The sequence below is a fragment of the Gracilinanus agilis genome, chromosome 5 (genome assembly GCF_016433145.1).
Source record: "Gracilinanus agilis isolate LMUSP501 chromosome 5, AgileGrace, whole genome shotgun sequence".
NCBI classification, from domain to species: Eukaryota; Metazoa; Chordata; class Mammalia; order Didelphimorphia; family Didelphidae; genus Gracilinanus; species Gracilinanus agilis.
Genome location: NC_058134.1, coordinates 114,810,158 through 114,835,399, shown reverse-complemented (window position 1 = coordinate 114,835,399; position 25,242 = coordinate 114,810,158).

Sequence of the window (25,242 nt, the reverse complement as noted above, 5' to 3'; positions counted from 1 at the left end):
TGAATGATGCTGAGAAATGGGAAGTCCGAATATGAAAATGATGAACAAACAAGGAAAATTATTTTTCCTCTTCTTGGGTATTTGTGTTTGTGTGTGAGTGTGTGAGGCACTTGGTGAGGATGAGAGAATGTGCATCTTGTACTAGAAATGGTGACTAGGGATACACTGTCTCCTGGGGTAGTCAAATTTCTATGAGTTCGAGAAGATCTAAAGACTACAAGGGAATGAAATCTAATGGGAAGAGAAATCTGTTAAAATTAAATGGGGTTTTGAGTAGCATAATGGAAGAGAAATAAAGAAGATGGGAATTAAGGAGGTCTAGGGGATTTAATTATTGCTGGGAATAAGGAAGTGAGGAGAGATAGCAGGTGAAGAGAAATTGTTGTCTATGAAACCTATTAGTTACAGGGATTCAGAGAAGAAGAGGGGATAATTTGCTATAATGATGGATTGTCAGTCCCATCTTAGTAAGCAAAAGAAGCTCTTGCAGTGCTCTAGTTAGAATATTGATTTGATTTCTTCTGGTGGAAGTTGGTGAAGTTAGACTCAGGTCATGGGGTCAGGCTGGTTGGCAAAATTGTGAGAGAACTGGTACCTGGACCCAATTTGTTTATGAATGGCTGATTTGTGTTCATTTATGTACCTTTCTTCCATGAATAAGGGCATCTCTGCCCCAGTCTTTTAGGATTCTCATGGCACAATGTTCCCATCTACTTTCTTGCCTGCACATCACTCCTAGTTCAAGGCACTTTATTGACTGCTTCACCTCCTCACTTCGACAACTTTGAGTACTGTAAAAGCCTCTTCTCCTGACTGCTGAGTCTTACTGGGACCTCCATTTTATTAAAGACCTTAGTCATTCTTATTTCTCTCCCACTAATTCTCCAGTGTGCTCCACCTCTTCACCAGCAGTCTTGTCCCTATGCTGGTACTTTCTCCTCATTATTTCCTGCTTCTCTTTATGGCTCTGTTTGCTTATTAGAATGTAAGCTTCATGAGAAGTGGGACTATCTGGTATTTCCAGCACTTAGCATCACACCTAGCATAAAACAGTCATCTCTGTCTGTTTGTCTGCTTGTCTGTTTCTCAAGAAAGTCTCAGTATGCTCTCTGTATACCATACACCTTGCCTCTCTTGTCCTAAATCATACTTTTTCCCCCACAACCCCTTGAGTGATATCAAATGCCAGATACTTTCTGGGAAATACACGAAGTACTGTGTGGCCCCTCAGTGCTTCAGTTTGTGAGAATATAGCAATCTTCTCTGCTGGGTGGGGGAAGTAGAGTGGTTCAGTGGAAAGAGTGTCAAGCCTGGAGTCAGGAAGAGCTGAGTTCAAATGAGACCTCAAATACTTGCTGACCATGTGATGCCAGGAAAATCTTTTAACCTCTGTAACCCACTGGAGAAGGAAATAGCAAATCATTCTAGTATCTTTGCCAAGAAAACCCCGGGGATAGTATGGTCTATTAAGTTACAAAGAGTTAGACATGACTGAACAATTGAACAAGAAAGCATTCTTTTGATCCTACTTAATCTGGGAGGCAGTGTGGTATATTCAGAAAACAGTATTGGATTTGGAAATAGAGGACTTGGGTTAAAATCTAAGTTCTGCCAATTAGTAACTATGTGACTTTGGACAAGTCTCTTAGATTCTCTTGGCCTCAGTTTCCTCATCTTTTGGAAGTCTAAGATCCCTTCTAACTTGAAGTCTCTAATTATATGAAGGTAAGAATGACATTCAGTCTTGGTTTTTAGTATTGTAGATGTGGGTTGACCAGCGCAGATTGGAAGGGTACTATGACCTCATTTATTATGGGTACTATAATCTATGAATCTTCAAATTGTATTGCCTTTTAGTGCTTCTCATCATTCTTTTGACTCTTATTGAATTTTCTATCTCTAAAAAGCCTCAATGACTTGTTCTGCTTGATTCTAATAGGTCAACTGAGTATCAGCTGTAGAGAAGTTTCATATAATTTTTTGACAACATTCAGGAATGATCCTTGGAGTAGTCCTCAGTGCATAGTGAGTTCCTTTTTCAATAGGTCTTCAAGAAACTTAGGACAATGTATCAAAGATTTTGTTGAAGATATAGGATCATGGTGTCATAGATTTAAATCTTGAAAAGGTTTCAGAAACCACTCAATAATTTTACAGATGAAGAAACAGAGTCATAGAAAGTTTATTTGTCTTGATAAAGTTCATAAAAGTAGATAAACAACAAAATCAGAATTTAAACCCAGGTTTCCTGACTCTAAATACATTGAGTTTTTCCTTATATTTGACATCTCTGCATCATCTCCAAACTATGTCACTTAAACTATAGCCTTGTATGCCATTCCTGGAACCAGACTTAAAAAAAGATATTTCATTGCATCTTCTCTAGAACCAGGCTTCTAATTCACTCCCTGGCCACCAGCCACAATCAGCACTGTACTTCTCCCCTTTATAAGAATCAATTTATATTTTAGAAGCATTAAGGGCTGCAACAGATCTAGAGTTGGATCTGGAGTCAGGAGAATATGAATTCAAATCCAGCCTTAGAAACTTTCTACCTATATGATCCTAAATTTGTGACTTACACTTTTTGCCTCAGTTTGCTCACATGTAAAATGGGGATAATAATAACTCCCACCTCTGAGGGTTGTGAGGACAAAATGAGATAATGTTTATAAAAGCACTGTGTAAACTTTATAAAGCACTTCACAAAAAAATGAGCTATTATTTTCACCAGTAGAATATAAGATTTGGGTCAAGGATTGTCTGACTTATGTGTGTATCTCCAAGGCTTAATACAGTGCCTGGCACCTAAGAAGCACTAAGTCAGTGCTCTATCTAACCATTCATTTATTCATTCATTCATTAATTCATCTGTAATGGGGAAAAGGGGTTTTTTGATTGGATATTAATATTTAAAGGTGTGGTCACCAAGGAACTGAATAAATACCAATTTCTAAAATGATTTTAGTAATTTATTTATAAAATATAGGAGAGAGTGGAAGTAGAGAGAAGAGAAGAGGATAGCGTAAGAGATCTAGTTTAAAGCACTAGACTATGTACAATAAAGAGATTTAAGAACAGTTTCACCAAGTCCAAGGTCCCAGGCAGAGCTCCCCCAAGTCCAAGAACAAGAAGAAGTAAAAGGGCCAAGGCCCGGAAGTTCTCTTAATTTATCCGGCCATTTCTTTTGTCACTTCCTATGCCTTCCTCTTAGTATATGTGTCCAATCACAATAGAAACTTTTCTTAGGACTGCCTAGGGGGCAGCCAGTCAATTCTTATCCATTACCCATTTTTGCACACATGGCTCACACACCTCCCAACTTGTGAGTTAAGTGGAATTGTTTACACTTTTCTTGATTAGATTTAAGAATGGGCAGGGCAGATTTAATTTCATTATTACACATTAATCCATCTACCTATATATCTTTCTTTCTAAATTATTTGGATTGTGGTTGGATAGGTTCCTTCCAAACCTGGAATTTAATAATTCTGCTTTCTCTACTTTTCTTTCCACTAGTGGAGAGAATTGCATTCATTACAATGATTATTCACTTGTTTTCCCCTATGTAAAAAAAGTTTAAATCATTCTGTTTTCTTGTTTTCATTCTGAAGTGTCCAATAACCAATATCATAGTTTCTCCCCTTCCTGACCATCCCCCAGCATGGTACATAAGCCACTTTAATAACTTCAACCAAGTTCCACGGATTCAAGTTATTCCTTAAAGTAATTTTTGTGTTTTATCTCTTAGTGCTATTTTTTTCCATTTTTCTTTGCTAGCTATTACTTGGAATCTGGTGCCATGAAAGAAAAAGAAGCAAGAAGACATTTAGAATTTGGGGAAAGGAAAGAGGCCATTGCTACAAATGCCAATTGGCCATTGAAGTTGGAGAAGTACTGTTCATCAGAGAAAGAGAACAAGTCAAACAGCTGTTTGATGCCCTGATTCACACAAGAGCCTTGATTCTTTGCAGCAGGGAATATAATAAATTAATGCAATAGACCATTAATTCACTTCTCTATGTTGGTTTACAATTCATATCTTTTAAACTTTAAAGAGGCTCAACTGTAAGCCTTCCCAAGCAGAGCTGTTTACTTTCTTTCCACTAAAATAATCATCACAAATACCCCTCTGAGAATGTATATTTTCAGATGCCAGGTAATCAAAGCTTAGTTATGCTCAGTATTTTTTTAGAACCAAATGGAAAATAATTGCTTTAGAGTACCCACTTATGAGAATAACTCTGCTCATCAGTATAATTGCCAGCAGCCACTGTCTTTCCACCACAATAAATTCACAATGATTCATTAGCTTCTATTGGGGGATGAAATAGATCTTCTTGTTAACATTAACTTTGATTTTAAATGGCTACATTTCATTCCATATTGGAGTTCCTATTTGGGCATAAACTAAAATATTCCTTTAGAGAAGGATTTGATCACAGTGGATCATATTGATGGGTGGGATTTTGGTTTCTAAAATAATTTTATAAGGACAGGTTTTGGAAGATATTTGGCCGTTTTAATCTTTTACTTCATGATCTTGACTGCTTCTGGGACATACATAAGTCAAGATAGATATGAGATTGGTCCAATGATTGAATGTGTGGAGTAAGTAAGACATAGATGATATCATGAGATTTCATATCTAGGTGAGTGGAGGAATGCTCTTGATAATAATAAGTAATTTGAGAAGAGAAGGGATTAGATCTAAGGAAAAAGATAGATAAATAGTGAGATATAGTACTTCAGATTGGAAAGTCTATCATTTTATGAATCATTTAGTTCAAACCTCAGACTCTCCAACTAGAAATCTTGTCTATCTATAACTAGAAATAAAGAGTCTCTTTGGGTATGTCACTCATTTACTCAAAAACCTTCAGTGGCTGCCTATTGCCTCCTGAATAAGATGGAAATCATTTAGCTTGTTATTCAAGGGCAACTTCAATTTGGTCATCAGTTTACTTTCCTAACCTTATCTATTCATACATTGCAAGATCCTAGACAAACTAGGACTCCTTGCTTTTCCTTGAACTTACATGTTGTCCTCTCCTACCTCCAGGTCTTTGGTCACATTATGGCTAAAATATATGTGCTTCCTTTCCTAGTATCATCTCCTCTCTCAGACTTGCTGAAATCTTTGCTACCTTTCAAGACCCAGTACAATTGGCAACTCCTCAATAAAGCTTTTCAGATTCTTTTGAGCTGGATGTGACCTCTCATTCCTCCATCTTTCTTGTTTCTTGATTTGGACCTCTCATTCATGTTTATCACATTCTCACTTATATCATTGTTAATTATGTCCTTGTCTTGGGCTACTATAAAGTAAATTCCTGAAGAGTAGCCGCTGTGTCATTTTTCATCTTTGCCTCTCCAGGATATAACACAGTGACTAGCACTTAGCAGGTGCTAATGGATATTGGATTAATCTGAATGGTGCTGAATTTGTTTGTCCTAAAGCAGCCTAGGATCTAACAGAATACCAATCATCTATAAAACTTAGAGTAAAGTGGAACAAGAAAAAGTATCACTTTTACTGAGTGGATATTTTTGTTTTTAGTTATTGAGAATCAGTAACCTAGTTTCTAGTCTGGCTAAGAAAACTGACAAATGTCCAATTTTTCAATGCTAAGATACTTCTAAAAGGATAGATCAACAATAGCAAGCCCATTAAGCTGGAGCTATTGTCATAAATTTGGATGAATAATCCCAATCCTTAGAAATATAAACCATACTGGTCCATAGTTTCAGATTATTATGATGTTAAATTAATATGGTGGGATATTCATTGTGCTAATAGAATTCTCAAATTCCTAATTTTTATAGATTTAATTTAGTGAGCATTCATATTCTTATGTTTTCCTATAAATATTTGCCTATGGAAATGTTCTGTAGAAAAATATACAACATGCCAACTATTCTAAGCTTTCTCACCCTTAAGAATATTATATCTGAAACTAAGGAAAGGAATGTATAATTGAGGAAGTCAGCTGTATATCTGATATAAGCCTGTTCTTGCTAAAAATTGTAAAGTTCTATATCTACTCCCCTCCTTTTATGTACTCCTTTCCTATCTCTAGGCAATACCTCTTTCTTTTAATTCAAGAACCAAACTTTCCCATATATCCTTTTGAATTATCCAGACCAGGTCTTCCTTTCTTGAATCCTTCTAACTAGATAAAACTTCTTAGTATTTTTCTAAGAAGTTTTCAGGAGACAAATACATGATTTACAAACCCTAGAATGGAAACTTAAAGTTGAGTTGATTCTTAAAGTGACATATATGACTTATTGACATATTCTGTCCTTTCTTGTTAGGATTCGAAGGGGAAAAAGTTGGTGAAAGGAAAATGCAAAAATATATTGGACTAATTTTTTTTTAGATTTTTTTTTAATAAACCCTTAATTTTGGTGTATTGTCTCATAGATGGAAGAGTGGTAAGGGTGGGCAATGGGGGTCAAGTGACTTGCCCAGGGTCACACAGCTGGGAAGTGTCTGAGGCTGGATTTGAACCTAGGACCTCCTGTCTCTAGGCCTGGCTCTCAAGCCACTGAGCTACCCAGCTGCCCCTGGACTAATTTTTAAAAATCTTAAATATGACACAGTTTTGAGGTGATATTTCAATAAATACAACTGATATGTTATAGTAGAGACAGCATTTCTCATTAGACCTGGTGTTAAAAGATCTTGGCTTGAGTGCTAACTCTTCTCCTACTAGATATGTGATGGACTAGGATTCATTATCTCACTGAGACCCAGTTTCCACTGCAGTAAAATGTGGCAAATAATATTTGTGTAATCTTGCTTTTGGAAGGGTTCAGCACTGGGTACCAAGTATCTAGCATTAAAGGTTCATTCCTCTGGGTTAACTCTATGCTTTTTTATTTAAAAAAAGCTTATTTTAAATTGCTTGCAGAAAAATATAAAAATAATTGTTTTCTGACATGTTGTGATCCAAATTCTCTCCCTCCCCCCTTCCTTGACTCTCCATGAGACAGTAAATCATCTTATATAGGGTATACCAACACTTCCATGCAATAAATATTTCCATATTTCTAATGTCATGAAAGAAGATACATATTGTACATGCAATAAAAAACTCACTTTGATGTACTTCTTTTCCTTCACGTACTTTTGATGGATTTTTCATAAAATATTTACCCTACCTAAGAGGACTCAGAACTTAAGAATTTGGCTCATCCTCCCAAAATTTGTAGCCTTTGGTAGTAACAATGAATAACACTTCTTCAAGAAGTTCTTAATTATCCTATAAGAATTCAGACTAAGAAGATATATTATAATATAGGATTGTGAACATTGCCATGTTGGCTTGGGGCAACCTGGTTGGAATATTGACCATGGCATGAGCAGTAGGGCAAGCACCAACTGCCAGTTGGGCCAAGAGTATATAAAGCCCTGGAGACCCAGGGCTGGGTTCTTTTCTTCCTTGACTTCTTGCTTACCCTATACCCTTATATTACAATATGTATATATTATATGTATAATATATACGTATATATATTACATATTAGAACCAAAAGCATACAGAAAAACCCTTTAGCTAATAGTAAGCTTCTGGCCTCAGGCACCTATTAACTGTGTGGCTCAGTTTCCTCACATATAATATGAGATGGAGAAGGAAATGATAAATCACTCTAGTATCTTTGCCAAGAAAATGCCAAACAGGGTCACAAAGAGTTAGCCACAATTGAAACTATTGAGCAACACATCTTACTATACTAATATGTGTGGGACCCTAACTGCTAAAAAGGGGGGAAATCAGAATTTCTTGGGTATAATGGGGTGGCTAGGGAGTTACAGTGCTAATCCAAATGAGGTCCTTCACATTGTATTAATTTAATTTGAACATAAGGGCAAATTGAGGCAGATCTCCATACAAGATAACTTTTATTAACAGGGGCATTCTACCTGTCAATGAATAAGTCAGTTGCTTGCCTTGGTTCATGCCAAAGATCCCAAGCAAAAGATTAGTTCCAGTTTTATGGGTTTTTGGGAAGTATAGAACAAAGAGCAGAACAGGATGGATAACATTATGGGAGTAAGGACAACATGATGGATTATAAAGCTGAGGTGTAGGGAATATTATGATTGGTTAGAAATTTGATAATAGGGGCTAATAATAATCCTCTTTTCCCAGAAGACAAAGAAATGCTCACTGTTGAAGTCCAAGTGTAAGATAGTGGCTCAGACTTTTTGGAGAGCAAACTAGACATCTTTGAGAAATAGCTTGAATGTCTAAGATATCAGGCCCCAAACTCCCTTTCTCACAGATACTCCAAGGTTAGCACAATTTCTTGAGGCAAGAATATGTCAGTTATTAGCAAGTGAAATGGATTTCTAAATTTAACACATTACAGACCAGCTGAATTCTGAACTCAGTTCAGACACAAAGAACCATGACTTAAGCAATTACAAAATAAAATTAATTACTTGTAAATAGTATTGACAAAAATAATACAGGAATAATTTTGATTTTCTAAACACATTGCAAAAATGATTGGAGCAAATAGAGGCTCACTTCTGGTTCTGCACAATTTACAAGGCATACAGGGGCCTTGCACCTAGAGGCAAGAGTCATACTGCTGCTTTGCACCTCATTGATTTTAGTTAAGGCTTCTCTAGAGCTCTTATTTATTGTTTTCCCTAGACTCTGCTCTCACTCCCTTAAGCCTTCTGTTGGTGCTTTGTCAACAGCTGCTGCAACTATCATAACTAATTCTAGACAATGATCTTTCTCTCCTTTTGCTGTTTTATATCATGTTACTGCTCCTAGCTATTCCCACCAGGAACCACTACGGTTTCACTTGTTACTTTGGACCATCTCTGGCTCTCTTTTATGCCCAATCCTTTGCTACTTCTACCTCCATTCCTGCCATCTGCTTCCCCATTCCTGCAATGTCAATCTTGCCTAAATTTGGTTGCTGCCTTTTAGTATCTGCTTCTAAATCCTAGGTCCCAATTCTCATTCTTAGCTGAATTAGGGAAATCTGGCTGTGTTCACCTCTTCTCAATCTTAGATTCTTGGTACTCAGGCAATTACTCCTTTCTGTCTCCATCTATATATCCTGCTGAGTTTCCTAGAGGTCAGAAAAACTTTCTCTTTTCCCCTTTGCTTTTTGTTTTTTTAACTTATCCTGTCCCCTGGCAACCAGGGGCACTCTATAAAATTCATTCTGTGACTCAGAGAGGTCTCCAGAATACAGTAGAAACACTAGTGGGAAAGGGATAAAGTTGGGGTTTCAATTTGGGCAAAAGCATGTGACATAAAAACAATAGTGAATACTCATGTTCTCATAGTTACACAACTCCCTTCACAGCATCCTTGTGAGAAAAGTAGTGTGTAAATAGTAGACCACTATCAAATTATTAGAGCTGGAAGGGACCTTAGAGTTCATTCAGCTTAACCCTCTCTTTTTTGAAGTTGTATCAACTGAGGTCTAGTGAGGCAAATTGTAAGTGAAGCAAATAAACAAGAGGAGAAAGCTGGAAGACGAATAAATGATGACTCACTCTCTTGTTCCTCTAAGGGTTGATGGAATGCTAATCTATACACAGCAATGGTAGGGTGCTTGTGTTTAGTAACTGAGAAATGGGAAATCTCCCCTGACTTAGTGTGATGAAAGCAAGGAAATTGTCTGAAAGCTGTGAAAGGAAGTTCCTGACTTCTCTATCTGTTTTTTTATTTAACAATTGTTTCCCCTATGTCATAGAAGACTAATTGTTACTTGGCTCCAATATGCCTGGATGTTCTTATAGGCCATCAGCTCAACCATTATTTAAAAATTAAAACAAACATTTCTCTTTCCTACAATTTGCTAAATGCACTTAGCATAGTGTTTGACACATAGTAGGCATTTAAAGGCTTGTTGACTTGAATGCTTATGTTTCAAGGCACTGAAGATACAAAGAAGTATTAGACATGGTATAGTTCTCCACAAATGAGAAGAAATGTAATTATCTACCTTGCCGAACAGGAGTCATACTCATAATCTTTGCCATAAGATGCCAATATAATTTTCATTAGGCCCTAAACTATTCTGTTCTCTGGGACAGCAATTAGGGTTTCAGTTCTTCTGACAGCCTCTAGGGGGAAAATACAAGATTTTGCCTTTAGCAATTATTGAGGCAGCCTGTCAGAGCCCTTTTGGAAGCAAAAAAGAGGATTGAGCTAAATGTGACTCATGATCTCCAACTGTCCAGGGCAGCTGATTCTTCTATAATTGTCTCATCTATTATCAAGTAAGTTGGTAATACCATAGGCAACCATTATGTATCATGGGCAACAGTTGGACTATGGCCTGTAATGACCCTCAGCCCACTGGCATCTCTGCTAATGTGAGTCTGACTAACTGAGGACATCTGGCACACAACAGCATGCACAAACCAATTTGGTTCCACAAAAGAATGTCTCACTTTTAGGGACAAAGTTGACAAATAATATACTTCTGAACAGAGAGCAACTATACAAGTTAAGCCAGTATATTATATGTAACTCAAATCGTAAGGGAAGAAAGCACAATCATTCTACATCCTAGTCTTGTCAAGCACACTCATCTTGAATAACTCATAATGTCAATAGTTATCTGAATAATCTCAATAAGCTAAGGTGTCTAAAAACTGTAGAAATTACAAATAATAATGTTTAGATGGTATCTCCTAATTCTCACAGCACTAATTAGTAGGCAAATCAGTTGATCATTCAATAAGCATTTATGAGTAAATTTTCAGTTTGACTCTCTGAACAGGTGAGCAGAGTAATAAAGGAAAAAAATTTAATTGCCTGTATGATCTACAGTTCCATAAAGGACAACTGCTTGGGGGAGCTGCAAGAGTGCAAATCTCCTGGACCAAATGCGCAACATTGTTAGTCTATTTGTTGTTCTCTGTGATCCCTAATCCAGTTTTTATGTCCTGGAAAGATGCTTAAAAGTATCTTAGAAATATTATAATTTAGCTCAATAATTAATTCTAGTAATTATCAGATAGAAATATGGACATCTCTGTAGTTATCATGTGTTTGGATCTATGTAGCCTGATAATCAAAAATATTTTGTCATCACCAAATGAAATTTAAAAAAATTTCTCAAGAAATAATCAGAAAGTCCTCAAGCAAAAAAATCTACTTAGAAGATCTGCTTTGATATACATAGGTGATCAGGATAATCCCTAATCAATTTGGTAGGTTTTCCAAGCTGCTTCATGAGATTTCAGAGTATGGAACACTGTTAAACTGAAGCATCTTTCATTGAGACTTACATCTGGATTAGCCCTTAGCTGAGGTATGTGCATATTGCCAAAGAGATATATTGAGCTTTTAAAGTTGTTTTCCAGTGAATTGCTATTTCCTGATGATGTGACAGTATCAAGTTGACAGGTTCTTGTGGGAGGAAGCTCCAGCCATGTTCCCTTTTGAGAATCAGCTGTGAAAATGGGTTCTTTTGTGGATCCTTGTCCCTTTTTATTCTTCTCCTCTGGACTTGCAGCAAGGGAAGAGGGAGGGTATTTATTAGAATTTTCCAAATCAATGAGATCATAGATCTATTTGATTATTTTAGTTATCTCCAGGTCATAGAATAGTTCTTTGGCACATATTAAGAATTTACTAAACTGTTCCTCATTCATTTGTTTATTCTCTTCCCTCTTTAGCAACCAGTCTGAGAAATGACAACTTACAATGAAAGTATGTGCAAGTTGGGAATGTGTTTGCTCAGGTAAGCCTGAAACTAGAGTTGCTAAGTCTCTTATTATCATTGAAAAGTCTTTTACCTTTTTATTTCTTTTTCTGAGTATAAGTCAATGAATATCAATACTAAGAAATAGTTATTTCCAGCCTTTTTGGGAAAAGGCAAGAAAAATAATTTTGATATGCTCGCAAAGCTCATCATTTCTTTTTCTGAAAGTGTCCATTTTTCATCTGAGTCCTCTGGAATTGTCCTAGATTATTTTATTGAATCATGTTGTAGTCAAGTCTTTCACAGTTGATTACCACTATAATAGTTCTGTTAAGATTTATGATGTTTTCCTGGTTCTACTCACTTCATTTTGTATCAGTTCACATAAGTTTCCAGTTTTTTTCTGAAATTATCTCCTTCTACATTTCTTACAACACAATGATATTCCATCACAATCATATATCACAACTTGTTCAGCCATTCTCCAATTGATGGGCATCCCCTCAGTGACTAATTCTTTGCCATCACCTAAAGAGCTGTACATATAGGCCATTTTCCTTTTTCTTTGAGCCATTTAGAATACAGATATAGTAGTGGTACTGTTGAGTCACAGGTTGTACACAGTTTTAGAGTCCTTTGGCCATAGTTACAAATTGTTTTTCAGAATAGTTAGACTAAGCAAACAATTTTCTCATAGCCTTTCCAGAATTTGTCATTTTACTTTTCTGCCATGTTATCTAATCTGATAGGAATGAAATGGTACTTCAGAGCTATTTTCATTTTTGTTCAGTTGTAGCTTAGTCATTTTTCAATAGTGTCCTATTTTTTTGTGACCCCGTCTAGAGTTTTTTTTTTTTAGCAAAGATGCTGGAGTGATTTTCCTTTTCCTTTTTCCATGTCATTTTGGAGATGAAGAAACTGAGGTATATGGGGTTAAATGTTTTGCCCAGAAACCCACAGCGAGTAAGTGTCTGAAGCTAGAGTTTAATTCATGAAGGCGAAGAGTCTTTGTAATTCTAGGCCTTGCACTTTATTCATTGCACCACCTACCTGCTCTGCTATTTTAATTTATATTTTCTAATTATTAATTATTTAGAGCATTTTAGATGACTATTGAAAGCTTTGACTTTTTTTAATTCTGCAAACTGCCTGTTCATATCTTTTTACCACATAAAAAAAATCTTGGACAGACATTGTACATGGCCTGTGATCTATGTCTAGAATTTAGTGGGAAGAAGAAAGTGGTCCCGATTATCTTTGAACAATTGTGTAACATATTCACACCAAGCTTCTCTCTGAATTAAGACCCTACATTTTTGTTATAAAGATTTTTTTCTAGTTTGTTGTTTCCCTTCTTATTTTGGTTGCATTGTTTTTGTTTGTACAAAAAACCTTTTTAATTTAATATAATAAAAATTATTTATTTTATATTTTGTAATTTTTTCTAACTCTTGCTTGGCTTTAAAATCTTCCCTTTCCCATAGATCTGAGAGGTATACTATTCTGTGTTCACCTAATTTACTTATAGTTTCCTTCTTTATATTCAATTCATTCACCCACTCTGAATTTATCTTGGTGTAGGGTGTGAGAAGTTGATCTAAACCTAATCTCTCCCATATTGTTTTCCAATTTTCCCAACAGTTTTTGTCAAATAGTGGATTTTTGTTCTAAAAGCTGGACTATTTGGGTTTATCATAGATTGTTTTGCTGAGGTCACTTGCCCCAAGTCTATATCACTGATCCTCCCTTCTGTCTCTTTGCCAGTACCATATTGTTTTGATGACTACTGCTTTATAGTACAGTTTAAGATCTGGTTAAAAAAAATTCATCACAGAGTAAAAGGAGCAGAACCAGGAGAACATTGTACACAGAGACTAATACATTATGGCAAAATCAAATGTAATGGACTTCTCTATTAGCAGCTGTAAGGGGGGAAAAGGGATTTTATGGGTTCAATATATTAAAAGGTGGTTGCCAGGGGAAATTTCCCCAATTAAGGAATATTCTCAAGTCAAAAATGACTTTTATGTTGATTTATTTACAATTAGGAAGGTTGAAGGTAGGGAAATTGAGAGAGAGAAACTCTGGCCTGGACTAGAGGTCTGGACCAGGTAAGGATTTAGAGGCCCAGCAGTTGGGGCACAAAGGTTAATTAACAAGGCTTATAGCCACAAGGCCTTTTACAATTAGAGAGGCAAGAGAAGTCTCCCTGAGGTAGAGCCTCCAGAAACACCAAGGGAAGAGAAGGAGAGTCAGCCTAACTTACCCACTTGGAACAGTCTAGGTCACAAAGGAGCAAAGCTCCCTCGAGTCCCCTTCATGGCACCAGTCGCAGCCTCCCTCCTCTCCTCTCTGGAAGGGCTTACCTATATATCACTTCCAGTGTCTTCCCTTAGCCTGGTTGTCCAATTACAATAGATGCTTTCTCATAGACAGCGTAGGGGGCGGTGCCTCAATTCTGATTGGTTACTCACTCTAGCACAGGTAGGTTAGGATCTCCCAGAATTGGAAGGTGCTCTTACCTTTGTGTAGACTTAATTTAATTATCACACAGCAATGCAATGATCCAAGACATTTCTGAGGGACTTATGAGAAAGAATGCTATCTGCATCCAGAGAAAGAACTATGGGAGTAGGAACATAGAAGAAAAACAACTGCTTGATCACATGGGTTGATGGGGATACAATTGGGGATGTAGACTCTAAACGATCACTCTAGCATAAATATTAATAATATGGAAATAGGTCTTGATCAATGACACATGTAAAACCCACTGGAATTGTACACTGACCATGGGAGGGGATGGGAGGAGGGGAGAGAAAGAACATGAATCATGTAACTATGGAAATTTTTTCATAATCAATAAAATAAAAATTAAGAAGGCACAGTGAATTGAATAATAAACTAAACACAGTGTTAAACCCCTCCCCCTCAAATAAAACATCTAATTTTTGTATTTGTGTGTGTGTATTTGTGTCTACTGTCTTTTTCTATTGGGATTATGATTTATAATTATTATTCACTTTAATTTAGAGGAAAAATATATATTCTTGATAAATTCATTCATTCATTTATTCATATGTTCTGAGTATTTCTCAAGCTTCTGCTATGAACCAGGACCTAAGTTTTATATTTTTAGATTATAAACTTCTTACAATGAATTTTATTTTTTTAATTACATGTAGAAACAAATTTTAACAATTGTTTTCTGACATTTTGCAATCCATATTTCCTCCCTTCATCTTCCCCCCCCAAACCCTTCCTAAGATGGTAAATAATTGGATATAGGTTATACCAATGCTGTCATGTAATGCATATTTCCATATTCCTCATGCTGTGAAAGGAAACATATATAAGAAAAAATCATGAAGGAAATAAAGTGAAAAGCATATTTTACATCATGTTATTTTTGAGTTATCTTGGATCTTAAATTGCTGATAAAAGTTTAGACTGTAAACTTCTTGAAGGCAAGGTTTTTCTTCTTCCATTGGGGATCATGACCTTTTCCCCTAGAATAATTCAAAAACCAATTTTTGAATCATACATTTAAAGCTAGATGGAAGAGTAGAGGTCATCCTGTTCAGTTCTTTCATTTTACAGATGTGGAAACTAAGCCCAGAGAGATGAAGTGATTTGCCTAAAGTTACATAGGTAACAAATGGCACAGTTTGCATTTAAATTCAGGTTTTCTGACTTCAGAGCCAACTTAATTTCTACTTTGCCTTGTCCTAAAACCCTTTCTCAAGAAATGCTGTGATTCATCCCTTAATGTGGTGTCAATCTCAACTTGTTTGTATATCTGTGCTGTATCTCATTATGTTGTAAATTCCATGAGATCAGTGACCCTGCATTTATTTATAACTTGGTGTCTTCCTCTGGCTGAGCATAATGGTATTTGTTATTTTTGAATTGAATTACTCACCTCTGAATCCTTCATATGTTTTAACAGTTATTTCAGTGTACTAAGCACTCAAAATATTTGCTTAATCTATATGAAGAGTTGTTATTTCAAAGACTTTTAAGAATATTTCAAGGAGTCTTTATTATCAGATAAGACACTTATCAAATTAATGTCAAATTGGTACTGACTTGGTAAGCTCCATGGTGAGTTGCATTTATAATTTTAAATTTCACTTTAAATTATTTTCCCTAGTTCAAAACTTGGCTTATATCTAGTTAACAAAACATAATTTATTTACAGTTTTATATTTGCATTTGGATTTGTAGGAGAATAACTTTGTCTTTCTCTTTCATGCTGGAATTTGATATAGAACATATAAAAATTAGAATTTGCTGCCAACTCCTGGGGAAACTTTTAAAAAAGCCATCAATTTAGAAACAATTTTGTTTCTATATTTCTTTGCCCAATTGGTTGTTGTGAAAGTAATTGTTGTATCCCAAAGGGAGAATTATGACTTCAGGCACTACATAAATAGAAACTCTTTAGAAAGAAAGATCTTGTTTTCATGAAAATGTCCTTATTTATAAAGAAAAAATAGAATTAAAATCCAAAAAGCAAAATGCCATTATGAGAGAGCAATTTCTGAATATTATTATCTATCCTATACATTACAATCTTTAATAAATGGAATGAGCTCTTTTATTTTTGTTATGGAGCAAAAAGTAGTAAATACACATTGCTTTTCATCAGTCAGTACAGCAAACATAATTTTAATCCCTACTAAGTACAAAATATTATCCCAGGCACTGGGGTGTACAAAGGTAAGAAAGACAAATTTCCTTGTAAGAAATAGTCTGGACAGGAAGGAAACAGCCACCATAGAATATCCCTTGTCTCTTCATCCTGATTTTTTGCATTCTTACCATAGATTGCTACAGGGTGGTTGAAAGGTTGCTGCAATTGAGCTTAGTGGTCCCAGCTCTGTTATTTATTATTTGTGAGAAACAAATCATTTAACCTTTCCATTTCGCTTTTCTCATCTATAAAATGAGAATAATAACTCCTAAACTATTTAACAGGATTACTGTGATAATCAAATGATATCAGCTATGGAAAGTAGTTTGTGATTGTGACTTCATATACGTGTCAAATATTATTCTCACTCAGTGTTGGACCTAGATTCCTGACCTCTAGGGTCCTTCTCATTCTTTTATTTCTCTTGGCCTGGGTAGGAACTAATTCATCAATTACAGTGAGGAATTGAGGATGACACTAAGGTTGCATGTAGAAGGCTGGAAGAATAGTGATGCCATTAAGAGTAATGGGGAAGTTTGGAAGAGAGATCAGTTTTGGGTAAAAGAACATTAATTCTATTTTTGACACAGTAAGTTTGAAATGCATGTGAGGCTGCCACTTTGACATGTTTAATAAGCAGTTGGTCATGGAGAACTAATGAATATATAGGTTTAGGAGCAATTGTAGAAAGACAATAATTTATTTAATACATGGGAGCTGCTGCAATGATGAAAAACAGAGAGAGAAGAGAGGGCTGAGGACAAAACCCAGGGGTACACCCACTAAGACCAAAGGAGATTGATAAGAAGTGAACATGTAGGATATCTGAAAAAGTGAATTGTCCTCAATTTTCACATAAATAAGAACACCAAAGAGCTAAAGATTATTCAAAATTTTAAAGAGGGAAGAGAGAGATAGAAAAATGTGAGGACCAAGAAGAGGTAATTGGATTTAGCAATTAAGAGATTATTACTAACTTTAGATTAATTTCAATTAAATGCTGAGATCAGAAGTCAGACTGAAGGGGATTCAGAAGAGAGTAAGAAGAAATAAAATGGAGTTTGGATGAGGAAGAAATTATATATATATATACATGTATATATGTGGATATATAGATGATAATAGTAGGGAAAATGGGAAAAGTGAAATTTTTTAAGACTGAAGGAGGGGTATGACTTGCTTATGTTTGTATGTAACATAGGAAGGACTGATAGAGAGAGAGTTATTGAAGATTAGTGAGAATAATAGGGTAGATATCTTCTGGAAAAGGCAAGTTAGGATGGAATCAATGGCACATATAGAAGGGAATGGCTTTCTTGAGAATAAGGGTCACTTCATCAGAGATAAGAGTAAAAGAGGAAACTGGAGGAAAAATGTCAAGGGGTTGTGAAATCAAGAGGAAACTTTGTCAGTTAATAAAGCAGAGAATAAGAAGGAGTTCATAGCAAACATCTTTAGCTCTTTTGCTAAAGTATGTGATGAATACATTATCTGAAAGGTGATGTAGGAAGCTTGGGAATAGGAAAATTTTGGGACAGCTTCTGGGAGAACGGAATATGGAATCAATAAGGCAAGAGTAAAGTTATTGCTTTGTTGAAGTGAGGGCCTAGTGGAGACTTGATACTCTGTATTTGTAGAGGATCTAGTTATCAGGGTTTTATTACTTCCTCTAGCTCTCTTATACACATTATGATTAGGAATGAAATAAGCAGATAGTGGGAGAAATCCAAATTTGAGACTTGGTAATGAATGAGAGGTAGAAAGACAAGAGATCCAGGGATTCAAAAGAGGAAAATTGTATAAAAATGAATTGATCTTCTATACAGTTAAAGATTAGGAATGAGAAAAAAGTGTAGCCAGAGCAGGGTTGATAGACTGACATGGGTAAAGGAATTTTAGTCCCAATGAGCAATAAAACGTTTAGAGAGAGTAATACATAAGGTCAGATGGAATTATAGGAGACAGTTATTGGAAAAAGGCATTTTAGGGTTCTTAATCATGGAAGTAGAACATTTTGAGTAAGAGCAAGTTCAGGGATGAGGTCATCTCTGTGGGTATCTGAGGTAGAGAGAAGCACTAGATAATGAGATTTTAATCAATTGAGCAAATCTGAGGATGGGGCATTTGGAAAAGTATATATTGAAGTATGAGGACAGGAAGTTGGAGTGAAGAGAAAGTGATTCAGACATTAAAGTCATGTAGAAAGAAGAACAAATATCTTGGGGGTCAGTAGGTGACAGAAATTAAGATTTGAATTGCTTGATAAATTCATATAGAAAGAATATGGGGAGAGGATGGTGAACAGATCCTATTTTCCCTTGGTTCACTCACTCCAGTTAAGACAGACTGGAACTTCCTTGCTTTATATCTTCTACTTTTCCTTCTTCTTTCTTCTCCCCATTTTCCTTTTCCTCCTTTCTTCTTCTCCCTTTCCTCCTCTTTCTCTCCATTCTCTTTTCTTCTCTTCTTTCTCCTCTCCTTTCTTTCTTATCGTTCTCTTCTTTTCTTCCTTTCTTCCTTCTCTTATTTCTCTCTTCCCTTCATAGACCATGATCACAATATTTTGCTGATGCTGTATCTTTCCCAGATTTATATGTGAGAAAATTTAAGCTTACAAATATTAAGTGACTTGCTATTTGCCCTACAGCTAAGAAATATTAGTAAGAGGATTTTAACTCCAGTCTTGAATAACTATATATCTGTTTCCATTATTCCATTATTCCAACATTGTTTCCATTATACTATACTACTTTTGAAGCCCTTCTACAAACAACTAATTCTTATGTTTCAGAGTTTTCCTGACTGGAATCTTTCAGTGGGAACTTTACTAGGAAACAGTGAAAAATCATGGGAAAATATTATTTCTGATTTGTAAAATGTCAAGTACAATATGTTAATGATTGTTTTATAGTATCTTAAAATGATCACATTTGCCTAAAGTACATTCACTACTGAGTTATGAAGGCTAGTTTCACCTTCAGTTATTATGGAGGACATTGAATGTCTAATTAAGTAAGTTGGATTGTGGAAACACTGAGATTTCCTAGTAGATACTACAAAGAAGAAATCTTTTATAGAGAAATATATTTTATTTTATTTATTTTAGAATATTTTTTCATTGTTACATGATTCATGTTCTTTCCCTTCCCTCAAATCCCCCCATCCCCATAGCTGATGTGCAATTCCACTGGATTTTACATGTATCATTGATCAAGACCTAGTTCCTTATTATTGATAGTTGTACTGGGGTGGTCATTTAGAGTCTACATCCCAAATCATATCCACATTAACCCATGTGTTCAAGTAGTTGTTTTTCTTCTGTGTTTCTACTCCCATAGTTCTTCCTCTGAATGTGCATAGCATTCTTTCTCATAAGTCCCTCAGAATTGTTCTGGATCATTGTATTGCTGCTAGTAGAGAAGTCCATTACATTCTATTGTACCACAGAGTATCAGTCTATGTGTATAATGTTCTCCTGGTACTACTCCTTTCACTCTGCATCAATTCCTGGAGATCATTCCAGTTCACGTGGAATTCCTCCAGTTCATTATTCCTTTGAGCACAATAGTGTTCCATGACCAGCAGATACCACAATTTGTTCAGCCATTCCCCAATCGAAGGGCACCCCCTCATTTTCCATTTTTTTTGCCACCACAAAGAGTGTGGCTATTAATATTTTTGTACAAGTCTCTTTCCCTATGATCTTTTTGAGTTATAAACCCAGCAATTGTATGGCTGGATCAAAGGGCAGATAGTCTTTTAAAGCCCTTTGGGCAGAGTTCCAAATTACCATCCAGAATGGTTGGATCAATTCACAACTCCACCAGCAATGCATTAATGTCCCAATTTTGCCTCATCCCTTCCAACATTTATTACTTTCCTTTGCTGTCATGTTATCTAATCTGCTAGGTGTGAGGTGGTACCTCAGAGTTCTTTTGATTTGCATTTCTCTGAGAAAGACATTTCAAAAGTGCAGAGGAAGTAGGTCGAAAAATACCAAGTATAATATACCTGATAAATGATGCAACAGTGTTTATTAATCCAGATTAGGTCAACAGATTAGCAACAGGAAAATATAGTTCAAATTCAAGAATAAATTATAATTCAGGTCAGGGAAAGGAGACTGGAAGTTGTAAAAATGTGAGAATGGTGAAGTGTTCAATGTATCTTTATTACCACTTGACCAAAGTAGGGGTCATTTGCTGAGTAGAATTGGTATAAAGTTCTGAAAGAGAAAGTTAGAAATAGTTGGTTTCAGTTGAAGAATTTGTAATCAGAGAATATATGATACAAATTCTAACAGTTCCTGACAGTTAATGCCTGTCTTAGAGTTAGAGTACTTGGGTTTATGTCTTAACTTTGCCATTCATTAACTCTGAAAATATGAACAAGTCACAGACTTTCTAAGCTTCAGATTACCTCTTTGTAAAATAGCATTAACACTACTACCACTTACCTCACATGGTTGTTGGAGAAGAAGTGCTTTGGAAATACCATATAAATATGGTCCTTAACCTATTCATGAAGTTTTGAGCTTGCATTGAATGTTGCCCTAATTTGTTTATGGTGTCACCTTTTATTTCTAGATCATGTATTTATCTTGATTTTATTCTGGCATATAGTTTATGGTTTTGCTAATGAGAAGGAAAAGGGAAAAATAGATCCGAGACATATTACAATACCATTGGAGATGTGTCTTGAAGACCTCTTCAGTTCATTTCCTCCACCTAAAGTTTTCACTTGAAATATTAGATTTTAAAAAGTGCAATCTAAAAACTGGAACTTGTAGGACAAGTACAATGTCTTTGGGCTGAAACCCATTAATAGTCAATATAACTCTCCATTCTTTTCTGGTGGCCCCATGCCTTCCTAAAAAATTATATAGTCATCTGTATCTACAGTGGCTTTGCTTCCTTTGAAAGGGTAAGGAAGTCAGGTTTTATAGGTTTTCAAATATTCCTTCTGTTCTTGTGGGTCTTATGCTTCTTCAAGATATTGACAATCTACATGGAAAAAAAGCCAGTGAAGGTATAAGTCTAGATTCTTTCTCTATATCATGGCTTCTGCTTTGTTGCTTCTTCTCTGGTAATAGCGGCCTTTCTCTTTCCACAACTAGATTTATCAACTTTCCTTTTCTGTGGACAATACATACATGTTGGGTCCTCCTTCAGGTCTGTATGTATATGTATGTGTGTGTGATTCTAAGTAAGTATGTATTTTTATTTGACATATTATTATTTTATATGGTTGTCTTAGAGGTTATGCCCAAGGCTATTTGAAGGAAAATAAATTTTGTCTTTGTGTAATCCCACATTCACCTACATATCCTATATCCTTTTTATTTTAAAGGTTAAATCAAAGGGGATGCTCAGGTATAGACTAACCAAGACTTTGTATCAGTGTCAGAACAGCATCAGAACAAATACTTTATCCTTGGCTAATATATTTCATTCAGAGGTTTTCTACCTTATCTAGGCAAACCAAAACAAAGGAGATATTCTTCCATACTTGCTATGTAAATGTGAATTGAAGTGAAGAAGATGAAGATGAAAAATATAATGAAAATTAACAAAGATGTAATTAGCCTTATATTGTAGTTATATATATATATATTTCTGTATTATTCATATTATGATAGAAATCACACATCACAAATAACAGTAGAAATATAGTAGAAGGCATGCTTTGATCTGTGCTTATACTCCAAAATGTATTTCTTTGATTATGGATAGCATTTTCATCATGAGTCTCTTGTGTTTATCTTAGAGACTTGCTTTGCTGATAATGGTTGAGTCTTTCCCTGTTGATTATTGCACAGTATTTCTATTATTGTATACATTTTTCTCCTAGTTCTGCTTACTTCACCTTGCATCAGTTCATATAAGTCTTTTCAGATTTTTTGAAACTTACCCTGTTCATCATTCCTTATGGTACAGTAGAATTTGATTTATGACCATATACTACAACTTATTCATCCATTTTCCAAATTGTGGATGCCCCTTCAGTTTCCAATCCTTTGCCACCATGAAAAGAGCTGCTAAATATTTTGATATAGGTAGGTTCTTTTTCCTTATATTTGATCTCTTTGGGATATAGACCTAGCAATGGTATTTCTGGGTCAAAAGGAATGCATAGTTTTGTGGCCTTTTGAGCCTGATTCTGTATTATCCTTCATAATAGTTATCAGTTCACAGTTCCACTGACAGTGTATAAAGGTCCCAATTTTCCCACATACCATCTAATAACAATTATATTCCTTTTTGATCATGTTAGTCAATCTGATAGGGAATATTTAGGCTTGTTTTAATTTGCTTTTCTCTAATCAATAGCAATTTGGAATATTTTTCATATGCCTATGGATAGTTATAATTTCTTCCTCTTTGATAACTGCCTGTTCATATCTATTGACAATTTTTATTTTTTCCATTTAATAATTTTTATTTTTTAGAAAAGTTAACATGGTTACATGATTCATGCTCTTACTTTCCCCTTCACCCCCCGACTGCCCCCCCATAGCCGATGCTCTATTGACCATTTTTAAATTGAGGAATGCTTTATATTTTTATACATTTGGTTCAGTTATCTATATAGTTAAGAAATGAGCTTTTTGTCAGAGTTAAGTTTTCCCTTCTTTATTGTTTTTCTATAAGTTTCCCCCCATCTTTATTGTTCCCTTGTAACTGTGGTTGCATTAGATTTATTTATATAAAACCTTCTTAATTTAATGTAATTAAAATTATTGATTTCATTTTTTGTAATGTTCTCTATGTATTATTTAGTAATATTCTTTTGTTATTCACAATTCTCTCAAGCAAACTTTTCCATGTTCCCCTAATTTGTCACCCTTTTTTTTACTAGATTAAGCATCCATTTTGATTTTATCCTGTATGATGTATGAGTATGGTTTTATTAATGAGAAGGCAAAGGAAAAGATGGACTTGAGATACATTACAAATAATGGGCAGAACTGAAAGATACAAGATACTACCAATAAAATGGGACAATTGTAGACTATTTTTATACATGTCACTAAAAAAAAACTCTGGATGCAGCATTTTATCAGTAATATCCTAACTATATGATAGCAAAACAAATAGCTTAATCATTCAACTGACTTTTTATTTATATAATGCTTATCAGTTGATTGTTTTTTTTTTCATTTAGTTCTTAAATTACTTCAGTGAACAGACTGGTCAAATCTTCAAAAAATGTTCTAAATTCACTCTTATGACTACTACTGTTTGGTATGTTTGCTTCAGAAAGTCCAGGCATTAGCCTCTTTATAAGTCACATGTAGTGTTCATGATTTCCATCAACCAATTCAAATTAAAGATAGCTCCCCTTGGGAGACTGAATTTCCATGGAACTGCAATTATAAGACCTTTGTAGAAATCCATTTAGACAATTGTAATTGATTTCTCCCTGTGTGACTCTATGAGGCAGCATCAAAGTGGTGGATTAGTTTGGGACCAATGGAAGTAATTTTTGTTGTCTTCTGCCTATAAGAGAAAGAAACAGAATTCTGGTGCAGGTGGAGGTGACTGTGATCACTATCTTCTGTACTGTCTAGAATGCTTTTCTTGTTGACAGAGGGCAAGTCAAAGGATTTTTTGAAAACCTGTTTTTTTTAATTTCAAGAGGGTCTTGGCCAAACAAAAAGCTCAGAGGAAACCTCTATTGATATTTATTTCGCAGCAATGATTTTATTGTTGCCCTGCATGACCTTTTAACTGTAGTTTTCCAGGTGAAATCAATCTAACAATAGTTGCTGTTTAACAAGGGTACCCTATTAAATAGCAGTTTTGCTAGTCTATTATATTTTTCTCAATTTCTTTATATATGGTATGGACCATCTCAGAATCTATAGTCTATACTTTGATTAGGATTCTTCTTCCTTTTGTAACATGTAACATGTTACACTTTTGTCCAATTAATTATTCTGGCCTAGATATGTTATGCTGCCATAACCTTCAAGATCCAAGGATGATCTCTATGCCACATTGAATCATTAGAGTTTAAGTCTTTGGTGGTAAAGTATAAATGGCCAAGACAAAATTGATATTAATCCAGAAAATGTGATTAATTATAAATTATTCAAATTAAATTAATGTCATAAGCTCTTCATATGGATAATTGTTATTTCATTTGTTTGTTATTGAGAGGCTCCTGTCTCTTTCCTTCACTGTTCTTCCTTAACAGTGGAGACAAGATGAACAACAGAGAGGCTTTCAGAGAAGGAGTCTAATTAACTTAATCTAAGGCCAATCTCATCAGTAGCCACTGCCCTTCACAACGCAGTCAACTGAGGCTATTATTTAGCACTGTTGTGAGTTATCCAAAGTTAGAAACATTTGAACATGGCTCATGAACATGGCCTTAGTCTCTAAGGAAATGAAAAAATAAAAAAACATTTCCCTTGACCAGAGTTAGAAATTCCAAACATGGGGAAGATAAAATACACTATACAAAGCAGAGGAAAGGATCCTGGAAACTACAGTGCTTGATTTGTTGGGAATTCCCTCTAATTCATAAGTGTCCCTGATAGTTTCTTTTATGCAAATATTACTTCCAGCAAAAAAATGGCAAGATTGGCAATCAAGTATAATAAAGTCACTAAAATTGAATAACATTCACTGATGCCGATAGGAATTATCTAGTCTCTCTCTTTTGGGGTGAGGGTGATAAGTCTAGTTCTCTCTGTGAAGGCCTCCACCTGGAAATTACCCTCTTGTGCCTTTGCTTTCTCTGGGCCTTCTAGCTATGAGGGAGGCCTTGACTAACTGTGTGTAGAGTATGATCAGTCTTTTTTTTTTTTAAACTGTTACTCTTTTGTACCAGAGTATTTATGCTGG